General features: G+C 38.4%; 1 long non-coding RNA gene across 1 annotated transcript; it reads right to left on the bottom strand.

Annotated features, from left to right (window-relative positions):
- Positions 1-4,405: 4,405 nt before the first annotated feature.
- Positions 4,406-11,945, bottom strand: LOC125155500 (uncharacterized). The gene is made up of 3 exons (XR_007148247.1): positions 11,831-11,945; positions 10,471-10,554; positions 4,406-4,587 (listed from the first exon to the last, which is right to left on the bottom strand). It is a non-coding gene; the product is annotated as an uncharacterized LOC125155500 (long non-coding RNA).
- Positions 11,946-12,354: the final 409 nt, after the last annotated feature.

Raw genomic sequence — 12,354 nt, 5'->3', positions numbered from 1 at the left:
TGCCATGGGAAACTCAAAGTGAGCATCAGTAGAAAAGTCTGAGGCCCTGCAGAAAGGCCAGTTACACCGTATGACCAATACGGGTGTCAAGACCTGGAACCTGAACCCGAGTCCTTGCTGAGCAGGCAGACTCAATGGGGAGGAGGATGAGGGGAAACTGAATTCCGGGGAGCTTCTAGTTCCAGACTCGTTCTCCAAACTGACAAATTCCTGACTCTTGGGGCTGCTGACCATTCTGTTCACCCTGTATACATCCACATGAGGGGCACTAAGCAGGCAAGTAAAAGGGTTTACTCAACTGTATCCTTCCCCTAAGCCACACTCATATCTTTGGATTCTTGATAAGAGTTGAGGTAGCACTGCTCACTATGCATGAAATTCCTTTCTACAATCTTCAAACCCAGTCTGAACTTTCTCAGAACTTAGCTTAAGACACACCTATACCACCATCTTCCAGTGCCAAATGTGGTTCATAAAAATGACTTTTCTTAAACCAAAAACACCCCCTTAAACAAAGAGTTTGAGTTATTTACTGTAGCCTCACATACTTCTATTGATTCAAATCCCTCCTAAAATTGCAGAAAATGCGCCTGAAGATCTTAGCATAGTTTTATACAAAGAGGTATCATTAAGAGAAAGCACTATCAAAATGATTTGGATTTCAAGAATGCACATACTAAGTGACCTTTTGTTTCTTAAAATGTCATAATGAGAATTTCCCCAGGCCCCTCAAAGTCACTAATTTACCTAGCTTTTGTTTTTTTTTTTCTTGGTAGCTAAACTAGCAGAAGAAAATATTCTGTTTTTCTCATGTTTTCATCTCCTGATGCCCACTCTGCTCAGAGAAAGAAAAAAAAAAAACATCTCCCAATGTGTTGAGCAGAATAACACCCCCTTCCAAAATGTCTACTACCTAATTCCTGGAACCTGTGAATATGCTATGTTAAATGCCCAAAGGAAATTTTTCAGTGTCATTGAGACTATAAACCTTACAATAGGGAGATTATCCTGGACTATACAGGTGGGCCTGAGCAATCACATGAGCTTTTCAAAGCAAAGAACTTTCTTCTGCTGGAATCAAAGAGATGTAGCAGGAGCAGAGGCAGGAGACTTGGGTTCCGAGGGGAGGTCAAAGAAATTCACAGTCTGAGAAGTTCTTCATCCACTATTGCTGAAAGAATCAGGCCATAAACCAAGGAGTATGGTCATTCTCTAGAATGACCACTGCCTGGCAGTCAACAAGAAACCAGGACCTCAGTCCTACAACCACATAGCACTGATATTTGCCAGTAACCTGAATGATCTTGGAAGTGGATTCTTCCCAGAATTTCCTCATAAGAGCCCAGCCAGCTGACATCTTGATTATGGCCTTGTGACACCTTGGGCAGGGAACCCAGTCAAGGCCACTCAGACATCTGACCCACAGAACTATGAGATACTAAATTTGTATTGTTTTTAAGGTCCTAAATTTGTGATATTTGTTACAGCAAAAATAGACCAATATTTCCATGGAGCACATTCTTCTTTCTGGAAGGCGGTACAAGTAAAGTCATCAACCCCCATGCCTTTAGAACATTCAGTTGTGTTGGGACCTGAAAGCTGGCAAATCTTCACATGAAAGTAAGAAGTAGAGAGGAGAAAGAACATGCTATGCTATGTGTCTGCCTCTTACTTGAAGCTCTCTCAAGCAAACATTCCTCATTAAGTAGATCAAGGGTCAATACACAAGAAGAAAAGAGAATTGCTAAAAATCTTCTTTGGTACTTGTTAAATAATCCTAGGTCAGATTAAACAAATAATGCTATTCCTTCGGTTCCACTTTATGAAGGATGGCTATTGTTACAGATTTAATTGATAACTTGAAACCTAAAGCATGGAAACTATATTTCAGTTGAACGGCAAGCCTGAATTTATCTGATGTCAAGGAAGACTTTACTAGAATACATTACCAGTGCTTTTTCCGAATATGTCACCCAAGACTTTGAGAAGATAAGAACTTCCTCTGAAAAAATAAAAAAGGGAGACTTTCATAAAGTAGGCATTGAAAGGGAATATCTTTTCTGGAAGGTAAAATATAATTTTACTTAAAGGAGGTTGAACATAGCCACACAGAGTAAATGAACAGTTAACCCTGCATATGCAAACTGTAAGTGACTTATGTAAGAATTACATCCAATGGGATGTATAAAGCTGAGAAAGTTAACTAACCCAGAAAACTCACATTGCAGTAACATGGTTTTGATTAAGACTTTTTGATGATGTGGCCAGTGGAGAACATGAGTCATCTCTTAGGAGGTGCAGAAATGGGTGAACCAAAAAGTCACTTGTTAGGGAAAAGAAGGTATGAGTTACAGTAAACAAGTTACTATATATTATCTGCAAAGAGACCAAACAATTACTTGAAACACAGTGAAACTCTTGGTTGAAGCTGACAGGAGCCATGTTAGGAAAGCAGCATTGACTGAGGGCAGGCTAGAAGTTCCTCCTTTCTAAGTTTCTTGTAATAATGAGGGAAGACAATAGAACAAAAATTCAATTGAGTACAAATGATGGCACTAATTACATCTGGTGTGAAAGTGGTCTTTCCCAAACCCAGTACATGCAAACATGCAGTCCTTTGAGGTAGATATTGTCTGAGGTTTACCTGAGTTCATTATGGCCATATTTCTTGGTGCAACTTACACATATGCTATGCATTTTTAGACCTTGTATATCCACAAGAAACAGATGCTTCTTGGAATTAGGGACATGGAGATTTATTTTGTTCAAGTCAACAAGGTGAAATAAAAGAATAGAGCATTTTGGGTCAAGTCTTTAAAATTTTCCATCACACCATCTGCATTCCCATTCAGTCCCCAGATTACTTGGGAAAGCAGTAAGACTTCACTTTCAGGCCAAAGTTACTCAAAATCAATTACTTAAACACTTCCCCGGTGGGATTATCTGAATTTGCAAGACCATGTGTGTCTTTTATACTTACAATTTCTTTTCTTCTTTTTATTTAAAAACATCTGAAATAGTTCAAACTTTTAGAAAAGTGCAGAGAATAATTTATTGAACAGCATTGTAATTATTATGCAGCTTTATTAAAAATTACTTTTTTTGGCCAAATTCATAATCCGATCATCTAACACATGAGTTGCTGAAGGTATCTGATTGGTGCCAGACACTGAATAGATACCTAAATTATATGTAGATGTAGATGTAGATGTAGACAGTTCAGTAATACCTTTGCTGTCTCTGTGATTCCCTCTTTCTAAAGCAATCACTGTGAGTTCATTCTGTTTTCTAAAAAGAAAGGAAACAAAGCTTTACTGGGGATTTCTATATTATGGTTTCTTTGAGGGACAGACACAGTATTACATTTTTGTCTCCTTGATCCTCCCTACATGAAACACTATCTTCTTTTACTTAAAACTCACCTTCTCCCACACCCTCCTCCCACCATGAGATAGTCACTGCTAAGACTACTACGAGCTATAATACATCCCCACCCATCCTGACGCTTACCAAAGAATAGTCCCTGGCCTCTCTAACTTTCCTTTGCTGTCTCCCCGTAACAGGCCCTCAATCATCCTCTCTTCCTTCAGACTGTAACCCACAGACAGATTCTTGTTGTCAGAGAACCCACCATTCCTGAAGAGCATCTCCCTCCCACTCCCTGTCTCCATGTGTCTTCTCTGCTGTTTCTGAGCACATTTGAATTCTTTGTTGCCCAAGGATATACAAGATACATCTTTAAAAACAACTAAGGGAATTAGGGTCTTTTGTAAATTAAGCTCAAGCATCCTCTTAAAAATGCACACTACTGTTTGGGAATAGTTGCCTGATTCGTGTCAATGGCTGATGGGTAGAAGTAGCATAGCCTGTAGTGAGTACCTGTTATGTGCAGGCGTTTTATAAAGACATAAAGTAGGTACCTGACATTTTTATGAATTTTAAAAAGGCAGGGGGTGGCTCAACAATTAAGTAGCTTGTCCAGATTCACATAAATGTAGCCAGGAATCAAGTGCCATTCTAGCTGCCGTTGGTGTGCGTTCTGCTCCCAAGTAGCTGGCAGTTCTGTGGTCTTTGTTCCAATGAAAGGATTGAACACATAGCATCACTCCGTGTAAGAACCGGTAACCTTTTCTCTCTTCCACAGCCACAAGACAAAACCACAGGCCGGTTGTCTTATATTTCACAGGCCAGATTGCAGAGATGATAAAAGGAGTCATTCATTCTTTGAAAAACTTTAGGGACATAATCTATGTAATGTTTAATTTCTTTATTTTGATAGCAGCACTTCCTATGTGATCATATATGATCGATTCTAATTCATATATGGTCAATTACAAAGGCTTAAAGAATTATTTTATTGATTAAAAGAAATTTTAAGATGAATTGATGTTAAGGTAGTTTGATTCAGAACATATCTTGGATCCGTTGAGACAAGGTCTTATGAACTTCCCTAAAGATTGTTTTTAACCACATTAATGCTTGTGAATAGTCGGATTCGATGTTCTAGAGGTCACAGCTTCAGTGATGGCTTAGAAGGAAAACATCCTCTCTGACTTCTTGCTGGTCTTCCAGGACTGCTAACAGGCACTGAAAAGAGAAAAAGGATGTGCCTGTTCCTTCAACTCCAATTCAGACTTCTTCTACTTCAAGCCACAACTGGAAGAGGATAATATATAACATAAAACTGGGATCTCTTTTCTAAGAAAACTTCTATTACATAGTATTGTGAACTTTGTGAGAAGTTCAATTTGGAGTCATTTTGGTTTAGGTGAAGGGTTGGGTCATGTCTCATTTCCCCCAAACTAGTTCATCCGTCTCAGCTTCTGAAGCTGAAGGAATTGAATCCTGAAACACATTTTATTGCTGTTTCTTTAGGACAGTGAAAGAGTCTTGGAATTTAACATCTCCCTGAAGCTATAGAAGTTAAAGGCCCACTGTGTACTCCAAAATCAAAATCATCTGTTCAGGGAGGACTGAGACTTCCTGTGGAAAGTACAAACGTTAAAGGTTTCCATTTTCACTGCTCATCTGAAATAACGTAGGATTTATGATTTCATACTACGCGCAAGTAGGAAAGCCTCCTATTAGATGGTAGGCTATTCCCATGGCTTTTGTGAGTGTCGGTCTAAGGGTGGAGGGGCAGGTAGTCGAAGGCCAGATGTGTGTGGAAACAGATGTGCCGGCCTCTCCCGTAGAACCAGAGATTTGCAGCCGTGGGTGTAGGGTTTGTGTTTGCACTGAAGTTCCCTTGAATTATTTTAAAGGCTGTTACTAAATGACTGGTATCCTTTCAAGAGCTTATGCCCATTTCAGTTGATGAATGTTGCTTTTCTGCTATTTTGGATTATGCCTCACCGTGATGCAGATAAGTAAAGGTTTTACTTCGGAGATCTTATAAAATTGATTGCCATACTCTTTGTTTCTGGGTACATTTCCCTTTAAACTTTTTGTGCATGTGTGTGCATGGGGTGCGGTGGGGAACTAAAGCCATAATTATCTCTACCTCAAAGAATGTCAAATATATTACACGGCACTTGCCAACAAGCATACAACGAAGCTTTAACAGCTAAGTTGTTTCTCTCTGCTCATTTCACAACAAACAATACATCTACAGAGCAAAATGAAGAGGCTGATACAAGCAATATTCTGTCCATTTCAGACAAAGACCTATTGGTGATTGACCTCAATCTGGCTTCTTGGGTAATATGTCCCAATTTCTTGTATCTCTTAGCCTATGTAAACAGAGCAGTTTTCAAAGACATTAGAAAAAATGACATTTAAATTTAGGATATAACCTTTGTCCTCTGGGTTACTTTTTCCATTTCCAAAAGAGAATGGATATCTAGAAAAGTGGATAGTGGGTAATAGTGATTAAGAAGAGATAGGTCTAGAAAGCTACCATATCATTCTCAAAAACTCCTACAGAAGCACAAAAGTATGCTGTCATTTACATTGATCCTATTTTTATATAATTACTTTTTAAAAAGCATTTATCCTGTTTTTATAGAATTACTTTTTTAAAAGCATATCATTGCTTTTTTTAAATTAATTTTTAAAAATTACACAAAAGGTAACTTGAACTGAAAGAACTAAACAATACCAAATCCCTTATCCTAATATATCAATCATTTTATTTTTTTCTCCTTCCTAGACTAACACAATTTAGGTCTATAATTGTAAAATATCACTAATCATTATATATATATATATATATATATATATATATATATATATTATCATAGTTGACTTTTTCATCAAACTTCTAAGAATTTTTTTAATGTTTCTTTAGCCTTTATAAAGATCTTAAAAATAGTTCCATTGAGTTGATGTGGCAAAATTCACTTAACTATTGTTGAACATTTACCAGCTGTATGACCTTGGGCATGTTACATTAACTTTACATGCCCCAGTTACCTCATCTGTAAAATGGTAGTAATAATACTTACGTCATGGCGTTATTGTGAAAGACTAAATGAGCTAATGTGTATATAGCATTTAAAACAGTGTCTGGCACTTAAGAAGAACTTAGTATGTGTTAGTTTTTAAAAATTGTTTTTATCGGAAATTTATAGCTTCTTTAATGGACATCTTCATTCAGGAACCCACCCCCCCTTACCCTCTTTCTCAATCTCTTCTCTCTCTCTCTCTCTCTCTCACTCTCTCTCTCTCTCTCTCTCTCTCTCTCTCTCTCTCTCTCTTCAACTATGTCTCAAGTGTGAGGTTCCTAGGTCAAATCAAAAATTTTCCCTATGGAACTGAAGGTGTTTTAAGCAGATTGGATCATGCATTATAAAGATTGTCAAAAAACATCTATGAAATATCTGGGCACCTGTGTGGCTCAGTTGGTTAAGTGTCAAACTCATGGTTTCAGCTCAGGTCATGGTCTCACAGTTTGTGGGTTTAGTCCCCACGTTGGCTCTGTGCTGATAGTGTGGGACTTGCTTGGGATTCTGTCTCTCCCCCCCCCCTCTCAAAATAAATTAATAAACATTTAAAAAAATCATCTATGATGAATCTATTTCTACATGGTGTTCTGTAGCCTACTGCTCCAAGCAAATTAAATTGACTCAGTCTTTAACTATTATATTCTAAAACAACACAATAGAAGAAATAGGTAAGCATCCTGCTGGTTCAAGTACAATAAGCTAAGTACAAATAGAGCCATATATGATGTATCACTGGAACATCGCTAGCTTCAGGTTTTTTAAGTTGTGGAACAAAGACATAAAACATGTTATAAGAACAACCCATTCTGAACACTGAGCATCAGAATAAACTCATAAGCTAATAAGGGACAAGGAGGAGATGAAGTCAGTTCTTGTCTGAATAGCCAGCACAGGAAGATCAGGATTTGCCCTGTACGGCTCAAACAGTTTCCTATCAAAACAGCAGTCCCCATCATGAACCCAGGACTTCTCTCTCTCTGTGCTTTAGTTAATACTGTTCCCCTTATTTGAGATACCTTTCCCCCTGTATACATCCTCCCAGCTAAAATCCATCGTATCTCTAAAAATCTCCCTCCTCCATGAAGCCTCCCCAGCTGTCCCAGGACTAACATTTGACAGTTACTTGACCAGCTGTGAAGGTGGAAGGGTAGTAAAGCAATAGAGGCCTGAGGAGAAGTCTTCGGGAAATGCTGATGTGTTGGGGATGGGGCAAAAAAGCAAGTAAAACAACAAAAAAAGGATGGTCAGGATGAGACCAGGTGGAAATCTAATGGGGATGAGCATTTCCAGGGAAGGTGTTATAAATGAAGCTGGGATTAGGGGCACCTGGGTGGCTCAATCAATTAAACATCCAACTCTTGATTTGGGCTCACTTTGTGAGATCGAGCCCTATGCTGGGCTCTGCACTGATAGTATGGATCCTGCTTGGGATTCTCTCTCTCTCTCTCTCTCTCTCTCCCTCAAAATAAATAAATAAACAACTAAATATATATAATATATATAAATGGAATGGGAATTAGAGTCAAACTCAGTCTAGATCCGCCACTCATTATTCTTCTCTCAGTTGAGGATTTCGTTAGACCCTGTAAATAGCCACATTTCCTCGTGAAACCAAAGACCACATCACAACCACAGCCGAGCAACCACAGCTTCTTCATATACGACGAACATAGGTGTCTCTTCCATGTTTCTTTAATTGTTGAAGATCTTTCATGTTTCTTAATTAGTTTTTTTCTTCTTCTTTAAGTATCAAGATAAAAAGCACTGATTGTATTCTTTTAAAGTTGAGAAAGATTAAAAACTTTTTCCAGAGTATTGTAAAGGCTCAGTGACAAGGATACTTTTCGTGCCCTGAAATAATTCCATTGTGGGCATTCTGTAAGAAAATGGGCTTTTGTGCCTTTTATAGATTACAGTCCTTTATACAATGGACTTGTCTAAGTTTCTTCCTGTTTTCCAATTGGTTAAATTTAGAACGATTGTTTCCATCTCTTATGAGATATGATGTCTAGGAAAGTGAATGCATAGATGTGATACCAGGGCCCAGCAAGTCTGTGAAACTCAGTTGTAGCTGAGGATATCACCCACCTCCTGGGGTTTTCTCTAGGGTTTCCCATGGGCACAAAAAGGGCATTCTTCTTCATGGCTGCTAGTTTGCAAATCTGTAATATAAGTTTTCTGTCACCTTAACACAAAAGAACTCCATTTTTAATACAAAACCACTTATGTTTAAAGGCATCTTTTTATTTTTAGTTTATGTAACTTTTTGAATTAGACACTTTGTGATTACTGTAGTAAAAATGGGAAATACATTTAAACAAAAGGGAGAAAACACCCATTTTCCTATCATCCATATATAACCACTGTTAACAATTTTATATATATCTTCCTAGATTTTACATAATATTTAAGAATTGGTTACACTTCTATATTTTAATTTAAATAAATATATTTCACAGTTTTATGTATCCTTTTTATAAATATTCATGCATATTGCTATATGACTTTGAAAGTTTATCTTTCCATATCAAGAACAACAATGCTTCTACTGCATTGCTTTATGGCTACATGGTTTTTAATTGCATAAGTGAGTCATAATTTAGGTGCTCTGTTAAACTAATTAAATAAGGAGTCCATTAGACTGATGGGCTGAAATGCCTTGGTGGCATATACATAAGCAAATCAAAATCTAAGCCTGTAAATGCCTCAAGGTTATGAAATCAAAATGCTAAAGCGCAAACTGCCAACTAGACTTCAAGCTAAAGCCAATCAATACTATCTTTTGGGTTTTTTTTTAATGTTTATTTATTTTTGAGAGAGACAGAGCTTGAGCAGAGGAGGGGTAGAGAGAGAGGGAGACATAGAATCCAAAGCAGGCTCCAGGCAGGCTCTGAGCTGTCAGCACAGAGACCGACATGGGGCTCGAACCCACGAACCACGAGATCATGACCTGAGACAAAGTCTGACCCTTAACAAAGTGAGCCACCCAGGCACCCCTGTTTTCCTTTTTTTAAGTAATATTCTTTCTTTGCTTCCACACCTTCTCTATATAAGTCTTTCCTTTGGCTCCTGCCAAGGAATGTTCCTAACCATTTCTGGTTTAGTGCTGCCTGATTGGCATTGATTTTTGTCCAGATTAACTCTTAAAGTCTTTACTATGCTTCTATTTATCTTCTAACAACTGCATCCTCTGTTGTTAGAGATCTAGATTATAATAAGTCTTATAAATAATGCCACTTTGACTTAGTAGCATACTTTTTAGCCCAGGGTCTGGAGCCATCTCATCTGTAGAATGAAGATAATACAATTCTTTCCTCATTGGGTTTTTTTTTTTCCTGAGGAGTAAGTGATTTAGCACAGAGCAAAACCTCATAAATGTTATTATGCTTCTTCACCATGATGCTAAATTTTTAGTAAGAGCTGTTATAATATCTTAGAATATCTCTAGTTTAAGTTCTGTGCATCCAAAAAAAAAAAGACTTCTAAAAGAACTTCTAACTTCAGTTAGTTAGAAAGATACTGCAATTTGATAGAAGTTAAAACTATTTCTTTTGCAGGCTTTGTGAAAGTCATGGACTTATTGGTCATTTTTATGCCTGCAGGACTTAAAGCAAATGCTGGGGCTTTGCTATGGGCCTGGGTTTTCTCAAGGCATTGGTCAGTACACCTGCCGTGACTGGAGACAACTTTGCCTGTTCCTCTGCCTATATCAATATGGTAAAGGGATATGAACTCTTTCTGCCTGTCTGCTAGCTGGGGCCATGCTAGGCCCCCTCTGAGCCCAAATGTCTCTACCCATTGTGATCATTTTTATCCAATGACTAGAACATTGTCATATGAATAAATACAAAGCACGATTTCAGAGGTAGAGAAACAACAGCATCTCTGTAACCTCAGGGCCTCCTCCCTGGCAGTCTCACAAGATGTGTGCTTGTTGATTTGAATTTGACTCTTTTAGACATTGGCTGAAAAATTCTAGTGAAAGATAATCAAATCTTGAAGAAATCCCTGGATTGAAATCTACCTTTATTTAATTTGGGATCTCCTTGCTTCCAGTGTCTTCCAAGTTTCCCCTAGAAGTACTGAGAATTCTTTTGCGTGGATAATCCTGTTGATGAAAGAAAAGGTACATGACTAGGGGTGGGTTTCATGACTTTGTCCCCCTTGTAGTTTCTTGGCTATAGGAAAAGTAATTTGGCTTTGCCTGGAAAAAAAATACAGAAACTTGTTTTGTTATACATTGAATAACTTGTCTTTAAAAAAAACACTCTGGCAGCATTTGAGATTCTAATGAAAAGCTTATAATTGTTCTCATGCACAAGGCATTCAACTTAGAAAAGGCCTACATTGTCCTGCACACGTTTTGATTTACCAATGCCATAGCCCCATTGATGTCGTTGAATAATATGCAAGTAACAGAGACGGAGAGCAGAGCAGCCTTACCCTGGAGGGATCAAAGCAGTGCAGCCCACAAGGATAGATGGAAAATTGTAGATGCAGGACTTGTGGTATAAAGTTTAAGTTCTTAAAATGCATCAGATACAGGCTGAATTGCAGCAAAACATACATTTGCCAGTGAGACAAAGGTAACTGCCTCAGGCCCAAAACTGAAAAAGGGAAAAATAGTCTCCTTCAATGGCAGCCTACAGAGAGCTGCTTTGGTCTCCATGGCTGTCAGAGCGGCTAGGTGAGACTGTGGAGCTAGCACCCTGTTCCCTCCAGCTCTAGGGTTTGGGCTGACACCCTTTAACTCCATTCCCTTTGAGCACCCATGGTTTGGCGCCTGAGGCCTCAGAGCTTCTTTCAGTTAATTTCACTCATTTACCTCTTCTAAGTAGCATGAAAAATATAAAAATGAAATAGATACTCCAGTCTTGTGAGGGAGACAGACATGTAATAGATTAAAATACAATGCAATAAACCAACAATAGAGTTGGCACAAGGTGGTATTGAGATTACAAACAAGAAGACTTAATTACTAGACAGGTGTAGTTCGGCCAGATTCTGCAAGAAAAGAGGAGTTTTATGAGTAGAGACAATGAACAACTCCAGGCAAAGGCCTAAAAGACCCTGTTGTATTGTGAACTGGTGAGAATTTTGAGGTGGGTGAGGCTGGAAAGGTGGACAGGGTCAGATGACAAAGTTACCTTTAAGTTCACTCAAAAGAATTAGATTTATTCTATAAATTTCTATAAATCTGTAAATTCCCCATGTAATTTTTATGCAGAGAAATGCCAATAAATGTTCTCTAATTTAGCAAACAAACAGTAGACATTTCAGATTCTTAGACATCAAATGTTACTGAGGCCTGAAAAATCAGTCCCTACCTTTAGCATGAAATGGGAAAAAGTGATTTTGGTTTTTGCCCTCCTTCTCCCACCAACCTGCTTGGGTCCCTGGGTCCTTCATACAGTCTCTAGGCCCAGGGTTTCAACCTCCTGTGCCTCCAGGCTTTCCGTATATGACAAGAATATACTGGCAAACACTTTTTTTCATAGAACCCAGCATTCCCCTAGCATTTTATGTTTGAAGAAGATCTAGAATTCTCACTCTCTCACCTAATGTGTTTGGAATTTCCACTGAGGGCCTCAGTCACAGAGCCAAACAACTGAATGCAAGCAGACATTCCAGAACCTGCAAGAAGTACTTCTTGGATAGGGGGGATCTTAAGACTTCTCCAATCACAAGAAGTTGGGAGTGTATTATCCCAACTACCAGCAAAGCTAGTTCTGGAGAGGAAATTATGTTAAGGGGGCACACATACGGGCAGAATGAGAGGAAGGAACCATCTTGATCTCAGAATGACATGGTTAATTGTTGTCTTTGTCGCTCAGAAAATAGGTGTCTGAATTGCTTACTCCGAGTGCCATGCTATGCTTGTGTATTAAATGGGAATAATAATAGAGTA

This window comes from Prionailurus viverrinus, chromosome F1 (assembly GCF_022837055.1).
Source record: "Prionailurus viverrinus isolate Anna chromosome F1, UM_Priviv_1.0, whole genome shotgun sequence".
Taxonomy (NCBI): domain Eukaryota; kingdom Metazoa; phylum Chordata; class Mammalia; order Carnivora; family Felidae; genus Prionailurus; species Prionailurus viverrinus.
Note: the sequence above shows the minus strand (reverse complement) of the source record. Positions and strands in the feature narration are given on the sequence as shown.